Consider the following 18,519-nt stretch of genomic DNA (forward strand, 5'->3'; position numbering starts at 1 on the left):
CTCACCTCGGTGCCACTGAACACCTGGCGGAGTCGGTCAGCCAACTTGGCAGCATTCTCCGTCCTGTCGTCCCCAGGTAACGCGAGAACCAAGCCACCGGTCCGAGCTCTTCTGAGCATCAACGCCGTGATGCCCAGCTCCTCCAACTTGACCCGCTCCCGGCCATGAGCATGGCCTCGGCGTATGAGGCCTTAGCCTCGATAGCTAGGTTGATGGCGATCGCCGCAGAATGAGGAGGGCGGGGGGCCTTCTGCCTGGCAGGTTGGGCCCCTTGCCCCTTAACCGCCGGTACCGCCCCTCTCTTCTGCCCCTGCTTGGCAACCACCTTGGAGCTCTGGGAGGGAGGGGCCTTGGCCGCTGCCGCCTTCTTCTCTGCAGCTTTAGCGCGGCGGCCGACCACCGTCACCTAGGTCCCATCCGCCGTCCTCCGATGTTCTTCGACAATCCGGGCTATTCTAGCCTCCACAAATGATGCCGGTTGGTCGGGTATTGAGGAGCGTCCCGACAACGGCTCCGTGGCAGGGAGGGTCCTATTTCGCACCCGCCTCTCAGCTTCCTGCCTCGATGCAGTGGGGATGGTCGCAGCCGCAGTTCCCCCCTTAACATGCTCCGCCCTCTTAGGCGGGGGCTGGACGGCTGCAATAGCGGCTTTGAACTCCACCCGGAGCCCCGACGGGCCCTTTTCGAGGAGAGCTGCAAATCCCCTCATCAGGTCGGGCTCGAGGCCACCAACCTTCCCCTCCTCTTTTCCGGGTACAGCAGCTGGGATTGGCACTTGCACCACGGGACATTCAGGCGGCAAGACGGTAAGTCGGAAGCTTCGACTGCGTCCTTCCTCCTTTTCCTGCCCGCTTCTTCGCCAGACAACGGCGAGCCGGGCCTCGCCAACCTTTTGGATAGGCCGGGGCCTTCAGGCGCCGTCACCTCTGTGGCAGCGACCCTGCACGTAATGTGTGCCAGACTATTTTGCAGGATGTTGATTTGGGCCTCCTGGACAGCCACTTGTTCCTCCCGCAGCTTCAGCTGTTCGCGAAGCTCCTTACCTCTTTATCGGCCCTGACAGGTGCAGCCCTGATTCCCGCTTCCGTGTGGATGGCCTGAAGGTAGCGGGAGGCCATCCTCAGCTTGAGAACAAATGTCCCTTTCAGTCCCTTGGAGACGACCGCGACCTTGTCGATGTCGCGACAGAACTCCAAGGACTGCGCAATAAGGTCGCGCGTGGGGACTTGAATTCCTCCGCCAGGTCCTCAGGGTCCGGGAGGGACCTGCTACCCCGACTCGGTTCTACAGGGTCCTCGTTAGGATCGAGCACCCTCCTCTCCTCCAGCAGGTCAAGTTCCCGGCGCTGGACATCCAGGACTCACTGCTTAGCCGCCGCGAGCCACACGTACTGGCCCGTGGTCGGCGGACGACCCATCTTGCTCGTGCGCCGTGCCTCCAGAGATACTGCCGAGGAGAGTGACTCGTCCGAGTCCAAGTCCACCTCACTCTCTCTGGATCCGGGGGCATCAGAGGCCGCCGGGGAAACTCCGGCCCCTCCTCGTACCGGCCTCAGGGGAGGCCACTCCACATCCGCCCTAGTTAACCGGACGTATAGGCGGCGCGCATCCGTTACCCTGCTAGTGCTAGGCTGCGCCATATCCTCCGCGCCCGTTTCCCGTCTCGCGTCCTGTTGAACAGCCGCAGTCGTCGTCGGTACGTCCCATGCAGTGTTTGTTGTTGTTGTTGGCGTTTTTAGTTCCAAGTCATCCATAGTGTTTCCACGAGTGGGTCGCTCTGTGGGTCCAGCAGGGCAGAGCCGCCTTAGCCGGGTAAGGCTAGTACACCCGGTGGGTCGCCAGATACCCCGGGGTTGGCCGCTAGAGACTGATGCACCCATCAGCCACCCCTGGCGCTGACTCCTGGGTCGCCCTCATTACCGCGTACCACAGCTTGGGGCCAGAGATTTTTTACAGCGGTTGTCATCCTCGCGGGCCGGCCAATGAAGGCATGCCCCCCGTCACAGCGAAACGTGACCACTGGGTTACGGTGTAATTGCTTGACCACTCCGGGTTCGCTACCCGCACCCTACCGCCACGCAGCCTAGCCCCTGAAGAACTGAACGACGCTGCAGCCACCTTGTCGCCTCTCCGACCCAGGCCTTACCGGCAAGGGAGGCCCTGCCAGGATCCGTAGATCCCACCGACATCGCCCCGGGTCATCTGCGAGGCTACTTCGACAGCAGCAAACGCCCCCCTTTCAGTCGCTTTGTACGACAGGCAGGCGTTACCGTGTCTGTATTCTATCCCCCTGTCACAGGGGAGGTTTTGATGGGTTTTCCTTCCTTTGGTGTTTGGTCCGCGGGAGCTATTTTATTTCACTCCTACCCTCCATGCACTCCGAAAAGTGCATGGCGAGCATTCCCCTATCCGCCACCTGGGGAGGCGCCACGTCGGGATATCACCTCCCCGCCCAGCCAGTACACTTGGCCAGGTCCGTGGGTCCCCCTGAAACCTTTGTTTTTTTTGTTTTTTTTTTTGGTTCAGTTGGAAGAGGTAATGCGTTTGCGCACGCGCGGGTTCGTTCCCCTTTTCGTCTATTAGGTTAGAGGGGACCCAGGCAGTGTGCGACTCATGTCCGCCCTGAAGGGGCAGCCTGGCGCCCGTGAGGTGAGGGCAAACCCAAAGAGGCAACGCCAGAAAGGGGCAACCTGGCAACCCAACCCTTAAGCGTTGAGTTTAGCCCAAGAGTAGGCCACAGCCCTGAAGTGGCGACCTAGACGGGCAGCCCAGAGTGGGCACTCCCGAGACTGGACATACTACACACTAAAACCTCTCCCCTAACGTGGGCCGCCGGCACCTTTTCACTCGTTAGAATTCATAATGGAATACCAGCGTATAGCCACAACGACGCTTCGGCACTTCAACGCATTTCGCGTTATTGCGGCCGCGCGCAAAAACGCCATGCACTAGGCACATGGGGCATCTGGGGATACACGCCGTTGCACCTCCGATCCAGCGGTAGGACATTTTCACCCTGTACGGTAAGGCACAGGATTTTTCTTCGGCCACGACCAGGAACCGAAGTTAGCCCATTCCGGGTGGTCGCGCCATGTGTTCACCTGCCAGGGCAGGAGCTTGCTCTTCGACACGGCCTGGAACTGGGACATCGTGTCTCCACAGTTGGCCGTGTCCATCTTCGTCCACCATGGTTGGTTGATAATGATGATGTGGCTTATCCTGGCAGTCATCACGCCCACCTGACCTTCCACGAGGACAGGCCATTTTTCTTCGGCCACGACCAGGAACCGGAGCTCCTGCTCAACGGGTGGTCGCGCCATGTGTTCACCTGTTTTAACAGGGCTTGCTCTTCAGCACAGCCAGGGCCCGGGGCGAGTCCTTTCCCCGGTTGACTGTGCCACATCTTGGTAGGCTGCAATCCTCGATGACCTGTCCCATACATACTTTACACACACACACACACGCTCATGACAAGCATAGCGCTTCGAGTAGCGCTTCGAATGCCCCAAATATGCAACGATAAATAATGAATGAATAATGAGTAAAGAATAAATGAATAAATAAATGAATAAATGAATGAGTGAATGAATAAATAAATAATGAATAATGAATAGGAATTAATAAGCACATGAAGCCCATGAATAGAATAGAGGAGCCCATACATTCAATAACTGCTGTCATAATAAGCATACTAAACATACTAAACACACTAAAACTGGTTAAATCAAATCACAAATACAACGGGAAATAAATATATATATGCATCTAATGCATCTAATGCAATAGAGCAGTTAATGAACAGTTAACAGTAAAAGAAACAGTAAGCAATATGAGAACGTGAGAAACTGTGAAGTAAACATAAGTAGTATTGCACGCAAGCAGGCAAGCGAGCATATGTGAAATGGACATAAGCAAATGACCAACAAATCCTCCAAAACCTAAAACGTCAAACATGCATACATACAGCCGAGCAGCTAAATAGCAGAAGAGGAATATTTAACATTCAACACTAGCGCACAATATGATCACATAAAATTAAACTCAAGATAAACCATAAATTTGAGATGAAATAAACCAAGGATGTGAACCGTAAAGTAAAAAAACGCGCCAGACAGATAGCAAATAGCAAGCCAGCCATAAGAGAAGAGAAGCAAACAGAACATAACATAGAATGCTACTAATTATTATCAGAGGTAAAGGTAAATAAGGTACAGTATAAAATATAGAATATAGGGTATAACCAGAAAGTAAGCTGGGAAGAAAATAAATAGGTGAGCGTAATGTAATACTAATAATTGAAACCATTCATTGAAACTATTAAGTTACTTAAATTTACTTGCAGGAACATTTACGCGACCACAACCTCAACGTGGTTGGCAAGCGAACATGATGGAGTACGATCAATGATCAAATGAAGGCAATAAAAACAATTAGACATTATTGCGAGCAAATCATCAATAAAGATAAGTAGCAACATATACCTCATAATGAGAATAATAGGAAGAGACAGAACTGTTAACATCAGAAATTAACCATAGTATTAAATGTAAAATGTAACATAATCCTAGTCTATTTGCAGGAAGCCCTAACGCCAGCCAATGGAAGTGGAGGTAGAGTGTAATTAACGGATAACAGGAGAAGAGAATACCCATCTGATATAATATGGGGAGCACATGAGACCTAAATCGGCATAAACCATAAGACAGATCAAACAATTCAAATAGTTATAAATTGAGTAGATTAGATTGTTACTGGATTATAATACCGCTCCGATAAGTATGGTATTAATATTAATACTGATACAGGTAAGTCGATGCAATACAGCGAGTGGTGAAAACTAATCAATAATAATCCCCACATACAACCATATTACTACTAAATCATAATATAAAGGTACAAGAAAACTAAACTACACTACAATAGATCAAAATTACTATGAACATATGTGTATATATAATATGTAACGAAAACACTCCAAATATAATCAATTTAATAAGTATACCGATGTAGATAATTAATTAAACTCCTCATACCATAGTCAGTTTAAATGATGCAGTTCCATTAAACCACCTTTAATACCAATTAATAGAAAAGGCATATAGGTGCTAAACCAAGCCAGCCACTTCTATAAGAAAGTCATATGAGATCCACGGTCATGAAATTCAAAGAATTTAAGGAACCATAACGCATATATGTATGTTGTAACGTGGTGACACCCGTGCCCCCCCTTTACAATCGCTGCGCTTCCTCCACTCAGACACCCACCTAGCGATAACCTCTAACCCTCCCCCCACCTCACGCCTTTCCTCCCACCCACCGGTGTCGGACAGATGGAGGCGACGGACTGACACACACCGAGGACCACCCTCTCCAGGAGCTTCGAGGCCGGCGACAGACCCACCCCTCCAATAATCGGAGCAACGTGGAACTCCCAAGGAATCTCCCAGAAGCATGAGATGATGCGCCTCAAATTGACGCAAACGTCCACCCGGAGCCATCTGTCGCCGAGCCCGAAGACCTCAGTCCACCCGTCACCGAAGGAAGTCCGTCAGCCCCATCGACCCCGATCACCGGTGTATCGAAGATCGATAATCGATCAGTCCCGTGCCGAAAAAGGCCCGCTTCCAAAACCCCATCCCCTCCCCCCCCAAAATATCCCGCGACGGCCTCGTCGTCGCAGCGGCGACGACGAGCCATGATTGAGCCTTAGGCTAGCGATATAGAGAGTATAGAAATTTTATAGAGAGATAGCGAGCGTTAGCGAGAGTACTAAAGTGATTTTGAGACAGAGCGATTTTAGAGTATTGTGTGAGTGAGGTGCGTGAAGCGTGTTGGTAAGCCCTTTTGATTACCATTCTTTCGATAAGCTGTCCGAGTATTGGCAACGAACCCCTTCTCGCTTCGAACCCCTTTTTGTTAACCCCCCTTTTTTCGTAAGCTACGCGTAACGTAGAGACCTCCGCGAGAACCCATCCCGACCCTGTACCTTTCCACCCCTAGCTATTTCCTCCTTGCGTACTCCCCCGCGAAACTGTGCGGACGTAAGTGCCCGAGACCCCTCCGTTGTGAATCCCCCAATACCCCTTTCTCTCTCTTTTTTGATTTCGATTGCCACATTACGTGGCTGGCGCCCAACAAAATTGTATTGTGCGACACCCCTTTTTATAGAGTGAACCCCCGAAAGGGTCACAATGTATAGAAAACCATAAAGACATTGTATCATGCAGGACGGACTACTGCAGCGTATGCCTCCCTGAGCACCAGCCGTATTAACCAATACTGAACTAACACTTTCCAAATCAGAATCAAAATCAGAATCAGAATTGTAATGAAGAAAGGGTAATTAATGTACAAAAGATTGCATGATGTACCGTAAGTATTCAAAATACACAGATTCACAACTGTCACAGCTGCACTAGAATTGAATTAAACATAGTATGCAAAACATTATCCTGAGGGGGGGTACGAAGAGCTACAAAAGAGCAGTGAATAATATTCTAGGAACATGGAACGTAAACCGTAATACTCAATTGAAGAAGAAGTCACTGAAACATGTCAAGTGACCAAGAATAAAAAAAAGAAAAGAATAAGGATAGTGAATAGTGAACGGCGAACAATAAACCAATAAACCAATAAACCAATGTCGTTACACGTCATTCATATCTAAATTGCTAAAGGATATATCATACATCTTATAGTCTACAATTAATTAACAATGCCTGGGAGCCCAAATAACCCTCGAAGGCTTAGAAACAATGCATGGTACTACAAGAGGAACTAAGGAGCTAAGAACTAAGAAACAAGAAACCAGAATCAGAATCAAACCCACCCTTAAAATATGCAAAGGGATTATAAACGCAATATACGCATATGATATAAACTCATTAATCCATCCGTCCAGATAGACTCTTCTAAATTCCATAATACAAGACCCATTAAACTAAGTCAAATAAATATAACCGCAAATATAATCGCATATATAATCATCACAGATATAACCACAGCTATAATCACAGCTGGTAAAATAAAGCAGACACATATTAATAATCTGTATCAAGTAATTTAATTCAATGCAATTCGATATGCCATATGCCATTGTTAATTACTCTGTACATTTACTTACTCAATTATAATAATATAATGGAATAGAAAGTTAGGAAGTTATATAAGAATAATGCAAAACAATACAATTTAATACAGAATACTGGTTAAGTATAGCCTAACATAGCTAACTAATATAGCTGAATAACTGGACACAATCTAAGGTCTAAAATAATAATATTATAATATAACATATAATATATTCAATGCCTAAAATGGTCACAGATTGAACGCAGGCTGAACGCAATTGAACGTAGATTGAACGTAGCTTGGATGTAATAACATTAATAACATAAATAAAATAATACAATATGATCATGGTATAATACAATACAATAACAATACTATAATACAATATTATAACATAATACAATATAACATAATATAATATAACATAATACAGCATATAATATATAATATATAATAGTAAGTAATATAAATGCACCGAATGCATAAATTGCACAAAACGGAGCTAATGATACCACATTAACAAATACACTGCAATTACACTACAATACAATACCTGCGAGCGTAGCACATTAGTACGCGCACTGTCACAGCAATCACATCCGCCCGAATAAATACAAAATTTAAATTAGAAAATTCAAAATTCAATAATTTCAATAAATTCAATTCAATTAATTAATTAGTTCAGTTCAATTGACACTTATCACTTAACACTTCGTATCACATCACATCATAGATGACCGATGACCACGTCAACGTCAACTAAGATAGGAAACCGGGCGAAGTAAAATAAAGAGCGCGACCATAAACCATAAAGAACATAGATACCTAGTGTTCGAATTCCATAGTCGATACCATAATAATTATCGACCATCAAATTAACCACCAAATCATCAAATTAATCAACTAATTATACAGAATATATAAACGTTCAAAAGCGAAAAGCGGAAATAAAAGCGAAAATACTTCAACAACTTTCAATAAATCACAGCGATGAAAACCAGAAGTAAGGTACCTACGAAAGATAACGATAGCAAAACGCATCGTGATAAGTAAAGCATGCAATACTGCCCGAAGATAAGCCGTAAAGCTATCCCTAGTCGGTAACCAACCGCAGCACCAGAGATATTACCAACCGCAAATATTCTATCCACCACATAATACTCGGCCGCTCGCTCCGTAACGGTTCCGTAACGGTTATCCACAGACCAATTATCTGCCTCGCAGCAATTACCTACCGCGCGCCAGTTACCCGGTACACACAGTTATCGACTGCAAAACCATCCATCGTGCAGCCGCGCAATCCTAGGAATTCATACTTACCATCAAACTTATCATCAAAGATAAGTCTGATATACAGTACTTTCACGAAGGTATAAAGCACACGAACATCAAATCAAGCTTCCAGACAGATCAAGATGGAGGATAAATCAGTTAGTAAAATCAATACTACGGTTATTTATTATGTATAAATATGAATCATACGTTTGTAATAGGGTGGAATGAAATAAATATAAATTACATATAAATTACAAATTACAAACAATAAGGAAAAATAAAATGAAATCAAATGAATCAACCCGAATAAGATCCACAGATTGCGCAGATTGCAGGACACACTGTATTACTACATATCGCGCCGCAGAAAACAGATTATACAAAACAACAGAGCAACAGAACAACAGAATCAACGGAATCAGGAATCGCCACAGAACGAAGGGCCTAATAAATAAATAGAATAAAACATTTAACTTAGACAAAATCAACCAGTAAAGTCAAACAACGTCAACAACGCATGCGATCAGGAAAGTCCCGTGAGCCCAATAAAAACAACTCTCGGTCAAATAATATTAGTTAGTAAAATAAAATAATAAATCAATGAAACTAGAATAAATCATGGTAACAGGTAACTAGCAGAAATGAAATATGAAGCAGAAATGAATCAATAAATCAAGAAAAATCGAATCAGATCAATGTATAGCTTTAATCAATCAACATCAAAATGAAGGAATGAATGAATAATAAATGAATGAATGTACGTAAACTGAATGCAGGTAAAACAGCTGAGGATATTCACAAATTGGGAACTATAGAAAGTGTGTAACGCGCAACATACGTAACCAACATAACCGACATACATAGCCGATATAATGTAATGTAATGTAATGAAATGTAATATAATGTAAAATAATAAATACAGCAAATGAGTTATATTTCAACTGAATAAAACTGTAGGCCTTATTGGCTCAACCCCCCCTACTTTATAAATTATAGATTATACGGTTATATGCCATAGTGTTCGAAAATGCGTTGATTTCAACCGTCGCCGCACGAACCGCGGCAGCACTCTTCAGCGCGACCGGCAGCCACCTTGGATGCCGGTCAGGCTGACCAATCACCAAGCTTGACGTCACCGGCAAGAAGCCAACGACTCTTGCTACGACGAAGCCGGTGGTTCGGCCATTACGGTTTTGTATCATTACGGTAAACACGTGCAGTACTGACTCCGAGCTATGGCAAAATGTTAACAACCGTTTTTTGTAGGGAATTAAATTCCCTACTATTTATGTTCTATGACATTTTTTGATCAGATGCGTAGTTTTCGAGATATATCGAGATATTTAAAAGTTCCGAAGCCTTCCCATTTTATAAGGAAGAAGACACACTGTGGCCCCTTTCTTTGAGGTAACTCTGCACTATTCTAAGCTGTATTCACTATTCCCAGCTGTAAATGCCACTTCCAGCGCAGCTGTGCAGAAAAAGAACAAGAAGAAGAAGAAATATCTCAGAATATGTGCGTGACGCTCCTTTAGCGCCTCGCTCCTCATTGCCCGTTTATTACCCATCACCTACTTTATCGCCTACCCTACCCGACACCTGGTACAGCTTAACTCCAAATGTACCGTATGCCGCTTTACAAACTTTCCGCTTACAGCTGTTTCTGGCTGTTTTTCGTTGTTCTCTACCGTCCTTTTTCCCTATTCCTCCATTTATTTCTTTATTTATGTTTTTATTTCTCCACTATTTTCACCTTTTACATTCTGCTCAGGATCCACACCCATTCTTACTGTACACATCTGCTTCTACTTTTAAACTTTCAGTTTCTATGTGTTATGTTATCTTAATTCCAGATTCTCAGAACCCCCTTAATTTCAAGTACAATTCTTCTCCCTGATTACCCATTTTAGCCTCCCTGTTCACGGATGCGTCGCGAAATTACCACAAAAATTCTAATGCTCTCGGTCGATAACGAACGAGAGCGCCGTTAGCGACTTCACCAACATTTTAAAGATTAACAGTCGCAGCGGCGACTAGAGCGCCGCGATTACCGATTCCCATGTGGAACTGCCGAATCCGAATTATTAGTGTGAAAGCAATCAAGGCGATAACAGCGACCAAATATCCAAACCAATTATAACCAGTTCATCTTTAGTAAAGTTCAGTATAAGTTAACAGTTTTGTTTCAATCAACAAATAAATTGACGAATGGTAAATTATACGCACGACGAGTAATATCTTTATTAAATACACGAATTACAAGTGAAAGTGTTTTTAAATTCCTCCTCGAAGTTCCAATTCAGTGATAAGAATTTATCAGTGCCTTTCCACTACCAATTCAAACAAATTTTCCACTCAATCGCCTACATAAAATTGGTCCTTCGAGCCGGATTGGGATCGAGGAAAATCAACCAGGTACTCGTCCACCTACAATTCGAAAATTAAACCGTTAACGGCCATGAGCACTCTCGAAGAACTACTGCATAAGCAAATGCAAACCATGCGCTCAATTGACCGAGCGCTCACCAATTTCAAGAAGCTGGGGCAAACCAAGATGACCGCAGCAACAACCCAAAACCGGATGACCATGCTGAAAGAAGCGTATCAACAAAGTCAAGATCTGGACTCAAGGATCACCGCCTGTATCGATCAAAAGACGAGGTCCAGCCTACCGTACTTCGTTGAGAATCATTTTATCCAGGCCGAGGAGCGGTATCAGGAAGCAATGGACTTCATGGCGGAAATGCTAGCCCAGGTCACACCTACAACCGAGCCATCAGCAAACGTAAGTTTTTCAAATTCAGTGACGTCACGACAAACGGCTCACTTACCAAAGATACAATTGCCGTCCTTCGATGGAAAGTTCACGGAGTGGGAAAGTTACCGTGACCGTTTCACCTCCATGGTGATCAACAATGCTTCCTTAACGAACGTTGAACGTCTCCATTTTTTGTGCTCCTCGCTAGCGGGCGAAGCGAGCGAAGCCGTTAGTCACCTACCTGTAACCGAAAACAATTTTGAAGTCGCGTGGAAAATAATAACAACGCGCTACGATAACAAACGTCGGTTAATATCAACCCATTTGAATACCTTGTTTTCGTTACCATCTGTTTCGTCCGAAACACCGCATGATTTGAAAATGTTACGTGACAAAATAAACGTTTCGCTTCAAATGCTCCGAAATTTAAACCGCCCGGTTGATAATTGGAGTGACGTAATTGTTTTTCTCGGAGCTCAAAAATTAGATCGCGCGTCGCGAAAAGCATGGGAATTCACTCTCAGCGATAATACCGATTTTCCCACCTACGACGAATTCGATGCGTTTTTGCTTAAGAGAATTCGCGCTTTAGAAAGTCTACCGGAAACCAAACGCGACAAACAAAGCGAAGCGGAAAAATATAAATCGATCAAACCAAAAAATATATCTGCGCATTCCACGACTTCGACCAAAATAATCTGCCCCGTCTGTCGGCAAAATCATTTAATATATCAATGTCCGTCATTTCTTTCAAAAACAAAATCTGATCGCTTCAATTTTATTAAGCAACAGAAACGGTGCGTAAATTGTTTTTCAATCAAGCATGCTGCCGCACATTGTAAGAGCCCTCATCTTTGTAAAGAATGCAACCAACGGCATAACACATTATTACATTTTTCGACCGCCAAGGACGTTGCACCGCCAATACCGCAGACGAGCTCCGCTACTTCCGAAACCGAAATCGAGATAAGTACAAATGTCGCTTCTGGTACGCTTACTAATGCAAGTATTCTTCTCTCGACAGCACGCGTCCGAGTACATTCTAGCCAGGGCCGATGCATCAGTGCTCGAGCGTTGCTTGACCAAGGCTCAGCCGCGACACTCATAACGGAACATTTAGCTCAGTCGCTCCGTCTTGATCGCACTAGGCAGCACACACGCATTACCGGAATCGGTGAAAACCATTCTCATGCTACTCAAGTGGCTGCTATTATTATCACGCCGGCTGAATCGAATGAACCTGCATATTCGACCACCGCTATTATAATGAAATCGTTAACCAGGTATGTACCCGCGCGAACCCATGCACAAGCTAATTGGTCTCACCTTGCAGATTTGAACCTTGCGGACAAGGAACCGATGAGCTCGGACCCAATTGATATCATCATTGGAGCGGATCTTTATGGCCAACTTTTATTGCAAGGGGTGAGAAAGGGCCCTGCGTGTAATCCTGTCGCTCAAAATACCACGATAGGATGGATACTCTCAGGTCCGATCCAATGCCAATCCTCGTCTTCCACAGTCGGAATTCACCACCTTTCAATCCTCGAAAACCTCGACCAGGATCTACGCCGGTTCTGGGAACTTGAGGACGTTTTCACTCCTACGATCCTGACTCCTGAAAATAAGAATTGCGAATCACACTTCCAATCCACGCATTACCGCGCACCAAATGGACGCTATATCGTTCGACTACCATTTAAAACCAAACCTCCCATTCCGTTAGGAGAATCACGATCCGGAGCATTAAAAAGTCTTCATTCATTAGAGAATCGTCTTCGTCGCGACTCATCCAAAGCAGATGAGTATAAAACCTTCCTTGCAGAGTACCAAGCTCTCGGACACATGAAAAAAGTCAATTCTCTTCCACCAAATACTCGAAATTGTTATTATATACCGCATCACGCTGTTATTCGTGAAAGTAGCGCCACAACTCGCCTTCGCGTTGTTTTTAATGCATCACGCAAAACGTCTAACGGGACGTCACTTAACGATCATCTTTTCACCGGGCCGAAACTCCAACAAGATCTGGTATCCATATTAATTCGATGGCGTCAATTCCAATTTGTTTATACGGCGGATGTTGCAAAAATGTATCGCCAGATACTAGTCGATCCTCAAGACCTCGATTACCAAAGAATTCTTTGGCGCGATTCTCCACATGGGGCCGTTGAGGAATATCAACTCCTCACAGTCACTTATGGGACTGCTCCAGCTCCGTATCTTGCCTTGCGAGTTTTGCAACAGCTCGTCGAGGATGAGGGATCGAGTTTTCCCGACGCAATTTCAATAATCCGGGACCAAGCCTATGTTGATGATTTTCTTTTTGGTGGCGATAGCCTCGAATCAGTTCGCCAATTGCGAAACCAAATTAAAACGCTTCTCGCCAAAGGTGGCTTCTCGTTACGAAAGTGGGCCAGCAATGACCCAGCCTTGCTCACTGATATGAATCCAGAGGATCACGGCCTCGCAACCAGCAAATCCTTGCAAGTTCATGAAATAATTTCGGTCCTTGGAATAATTTGGAATCCCGCTTTGGATCAATTTCGTTTTAAAGTTTCAAACCAAATCCTTACAAACAACCCAGCCAACACTAAACGAACAGTCCTGTCAACGATAGCGAAACTGTACGACCCTTTAGGGTGGATCTCTCCAGTCATCATTGTAGCAAAAATTTATATCCAGAAACTCTGGTCACTTCGTTGCGATTGGGATGATATTCTTCCAGCTGCCATTCTCACTGAATGGCAGAAATTTTGTATTCAGCTTCCCGAATTGGAAAAACTATCCATACCGCGAAAAATCGCTCCAAGAACTATTCGAACGCAGAGCCTGCATGGGTTCTCAGATGCCTCAACCAAAGCTTACGCCGCGATAGTTTATTCACGAAGTATCCTGTCTGATGGTACCGTTACTGTCTCTCTATTAATAGCCAAAACGCGGGTCGCTCCACTTAAAACGATTAGTATTCCTCGATTGGAGTTGTGCGCCGCACTTCTTCTCGCCCAACTTTTAAAATTTGTATCCACCGCACTAAAAGAGCAATCGATCGAATGTCATTGTTGGACGGATTCTCGCGTAACTCTCGCATGGCTGAATCAATCAGCCACTCGATGGAAACCGTTCGTGGCAAACCGCGTTGCAAAGGTACAAAATCTTGTGTCACATGCGCAATGGCATTACGTGCCCACCAATGAAAATCCAGCCGATTGCGCTTCGCGGGGAATGCCAATCCAAAAATTAAAAGATTACCTGTTATGGTGGTCTGGTCCGCAATGGCTAAAAACGTCCTCGTGGCCCACCGACAGGAACTTATCGTCTCCAAACACGTCGCTTGAAGAAAAACAGTCGAGCCTCCAGAGCATGGCTACCTGTGTTGATCAATGGGAATTAACATTTCGATATTCTTCATGGTCGAAACTATTGCGAGTAACGGCATACTTACTTCGCTTCATCCAAACCCTTCGCGTAAGAATTAAAAGTCAACCTGACCAAAACCTTCCCACGAGATGTATTAAGGCATCTGCTTCATCAATAATTCTGACTCCAAATTTAGTTAAGCAAGCCAAATTGTACTGGTTAAAAAAGTTGCAACAAGAGGCCTTTCCAGAGGAGAGGAGAGCCTTAAGGTCATCCAAACCAATCCCAAAAACAAGTCCTCTCCTCTCATTAACTCCGTACTTAGATTCGGAAGGGTTAATTCGAGCACGGGGACGGCTAGCAAACTCCCAACTAGAAAAAAATGCAAAGACACCGATCATTCTTCGATCACATCCACTCCTAACCTTATTAATTGAGAGCACACACCGCAATTTGTTACACGCAGGTCCGAAACTCACGCTTGCACACTTACGCAACGAATACTGGATTATTCGAGCACGCGCTACAATCCGCAGTGTTTTATATAAATGCGTGGCGTGCACTCGGGAAAAAGCTGTAGTGCCGTCCGAGCTCATGGGAAACTTGCCCGTCTCTCGAGTCACCAAGGTAGAACGACCATTTATTAACACCGGGGTCGATTATGCAGGCCCAATTCAGGTCCGAACAACATCCGGTCGCGGTCACAAAGCTCACAAAGCTTACATCGCGGTTTTTGTTTGCTTGACAATTAAAGCAATCCACATTGAGCTCGTCAGCGATTATAGCTCCGCAGCGTTCATGGCCGCCTATCAACGATTTGTGTCTCGCCGCGGCCTTCCGAAAACAATGTATTCTGACAACGGAACCACATTTCAAGGCGCGAATCGTGAGTTAACCGCTGCTTTTCGCTCGGCAACTAAAAACCCCGATTTTGGCAACCAATTAGCAACCGACGGAGTTGAATGGCATTTCTTGCCCCCGAACGCTCCCCATTTCGGCGGATTATGGGAAGCAGCAGTGAAAAGCGTAAAACACCATCTCAAACGCACTATTGGCTCGCATACTTTAACGTTTGAAGAAATGCTAACCTTATTATGCCGAGTAGAAGCATGTCTTAACTCACGACCGCTCGGTGCCGAATCCGATTGTCTCGACGATTACAACACGTTGACACCGGGACATTTCTTAATCGGAACCGCTTTACTAGCGTCACCAGAACCGACCGTATTTGATGTCCGGGACAATAGATTATCGCGCTGGCAACTTGTACAAAAAATCACCGAAACATTCTGGAAAGCGTGGCGCAACGACTATCTACACACCTTACACCAACGACCGAAATGGAAAACTACGCAAAATCTTACCAAAGTAGGTCAGCTTGTCCTGCTTCGTAGTCAGAACCTTCCACCAAGTCGATGGGAACTCGGACGAATTACTGCGTGTCATCCAGGAGACGATGGCCTCGTCCGAGTCGTCACACTAAAAACAGCGAATTCCGAATATAAACGTCCCATCTCCAAACTATGTTTCCTTCCGATCGCGATCAACGCCGAAGTCACAGAATCTACGACGCCAAATAGTAATGCGTAGTTATATTTTCACGATACCACGATTAATATCAGTTAATGTATATCCGAGCGAATTCTTAAATTGTAATCACATAATTATTTAAACTTACCTTTATCGCCGACACCATAATCATTGTTAAGGTTCCACATTCCAATCACGAGTAATTTCCAATCACGTTCACTATATTGCATCACTCTTGTTGAATGAATTCATTCAACGGGGGGCGGCGTGTTCACGGATGCGTCGCGAAATTACCACAAAAATTCTAATGCTCTCGGTCGATAACGAACGAGAGCGCCGTTAGCGACTTCACCAACATTTTAAAGATTAACAGTCGCAGCGGCGACTAGAGCGCCGCGATTACCGATTCCCATGTGGAACTGCCGAATCCGAATTATTAGTGTGAAAGCAATCAAGGCGATAACAGCGACCAAATATCCAAACCAATTATAACCAGTTCATCTTTAGTAAAGTTCAGTATAAGTTAACAGTTTTGTTTCAATCAACAAATAAATTGACGAATGGTAAATTATACGCACGACGAGTAATATCTTTATTAAATACACGAATTACAAGTGAAAGTGTTTTTAAATTCCTCCTCGAAGTTCCAATTCAGTGATAAGAATTTATCAGTGCCTTTCCACTACCAATTCAAACAAATTTTCCACTCAATCGCCTACACTCCCCATAACTTTAATTCTAAGATAACGAGCATTTATTCGTCTACATCGCATCCGCACAAATTATATTTAATTACTTTTAGACTACGATTCCCGCGATCAACTCTACCCTCAATTTAAAATCCAAATCCAGAACTCCTCCCGGGTCTCAAGTCTAACATCAACACAATTTCACAACCCCAAATCATAAAGCTTAATTTGTCACTAATCTTAAACCCTGGAAACTTCTAGTTCTAACACATTTACTGTGGAAGACTACATCCCATCCTCCCCTGGAGGCGGGGGGTTACAGAATACGTCTCCAGTCTCCTTGGCTTGTCGTAAAAGGCGACTAAAAAGGAATCGCGCGCGAAGCCCCTTCAGATCGGCAGTATCGGACCCTTTGTACACGAACACGGTTCGTTCGCACCCCCTTTAGACGCCGACCGACGGCTGACCCATTGACCCAGTTTCGGCCGCTACCTCCGAGCGGGTGACGTAATCCGTGCATCACCCGTTAGTACGCGCCTTCCACCCGCCCAACGAGGCGCTTAAAACTGCTAGCTTTCGTGCCTAATCTAAAATTCAAAATTCGAAAATCCCATTTTAATACATGCTACATTTCCCGAACATCTACCGCTCTCTTCGACAATTAATCTTGAAAGCAATCTGCACCAACTTTCTTTCGCGAAAATTGTATTTAATTACCTTTAAAATTAATTTTCATGGTAAATTTAAAATTGAAGGTTTTGGTTCGTATGAATTCCTAATTATAATATTAATGTGGTTCTTCAAACACGACACATCAATTCTAGTTTTCTGTAAATTTTAGATTTTGATAAATTTTGAATTTTATTACATTGTAATTTTTTTACGTTTCATCAATTTAATTAAATTCAATTAAAATCGCATTAACATGACGCGCGATCCCCAATCAGTGACCTCTAATCTCGGACGCATTACGCTCGCGTCTCGGCTCTCTCCCGGATTCCGACCCGCGGCTTCTTCTTTGATCCCCTCTCTCGCGCTCGCTCTTCACAGCATCCCAAGCTCGATCTTTCCCTCTCACTGTACCTGCCGGGCAGTGGATCGAGACCGGCCAGCCTGAACCTTCCTCTCGCTGGCCGACTCTCGGCGAACCGCGACCCTTCTTACTCTTCTCCTTAGGTTCTCTGATTGCATCCGCACTATACGTAGCGTTCTGCTTACGGTGCCCTTACACACTTGTAGTATAGAATTGAATGAACTGAATGGATGGATGAATGCATGTGACAAACGACAGGAGCATACCGAGCGCTACCGCGTGCTCTCGCGTGAGCATTCCTTCGTTCGAAAAATTTTTCGCGTCCTCTCCCACGTCCGGAATTCGCCCATCGACAGATTTAGCTCACCCAAATGTGTGTTGCGGTCGATGGTGTCCAGGCAACCCAAAACTTCCTTTCGCTCGCTATCATGCGTGCATTCCTCAGTGCGCGTAACCAATTCCAGGCCCGAAATCCGCCCATCGAGAGGCTTAGCTCACCCAAATGTGTGAAGCGGTCGCTGGTGTCCAGGCGGCTCGGGCTCTCCTCTCTCTCGCATTCATGCGAGCACTCCGTCGTTTTCGCGACCTCTCCCAGGCTGATATCCGCCCATCGAGAGGCTTAGCTCGCCCAAATGTGTGTTGCGGCCTCTGGTGACCAAGCGGCTCAGCTCAATCCTATACATCTCCTGCGGAAACATACGGGTAGGGAAAAATGACTCTGCAAGGATAATGCACAGTTCCGGCGGTGTGTACGCACAGCGGCTGTAGAGTGTCCACCAACGCACTCTATACCTTCTGTGGCTA

The 18,519-nt window shown here is 45.2% G+C and overlaps 2 long non-coding RNA genes across 2 annotated transcripts; both read right to left on the reverse strand.

The window, feature by feature from the left end:
- Positions 1-10,705: 10,705 nt before the first annotated feature.
- Positions 10,706-11,330, reverse strand: LOC123989094. The gene is made up of 4 exons (XR_006830437.1): positions 11,177-11,330; positions 11,018-11,107; positions 10,872-10,935; positions 10,706-10,772 (listed from the first exon to the last, which is right to left on the reverse strand). It is a non-coding gene; the product is annotated as an uncharacterized LOC123989094 (long non-coding RNA).
- A 1,107-nt stretch (positions 11,331-12,437) lies between these two features.
- LOC123989095 lies at positions 12,438-14,830 on the reverse strand. The gene is made up of 3 exons (XR_006830438.1): positions 14,549-14,830; positions 14,356-14,474; positions 12,438-12,721 (listed from the first exon to the last, which is right to left on the reverse strand). It is a non-coding gene; the product is annotated as an uncharacterized LOC123989095 (long non-coding RNA).
- Positions 14,831-18,519: the final 3,689 nt, after the last annotated feature.

The sequence above is a fragment of the Osmia bicornis genome, unplaced genomic scaffold (assembly GCF_907164935.1).
Source record: "Osmia bicornis bicornis unplaced genomic scaffold, iOsmBic2.1, whole genome shotgun sequence".
NCBI lineage: Eukaryota > Metazoa > Arthropoda > Insecta > Hymenoptera > Megachilidae > Osmia > Osmia bicornis.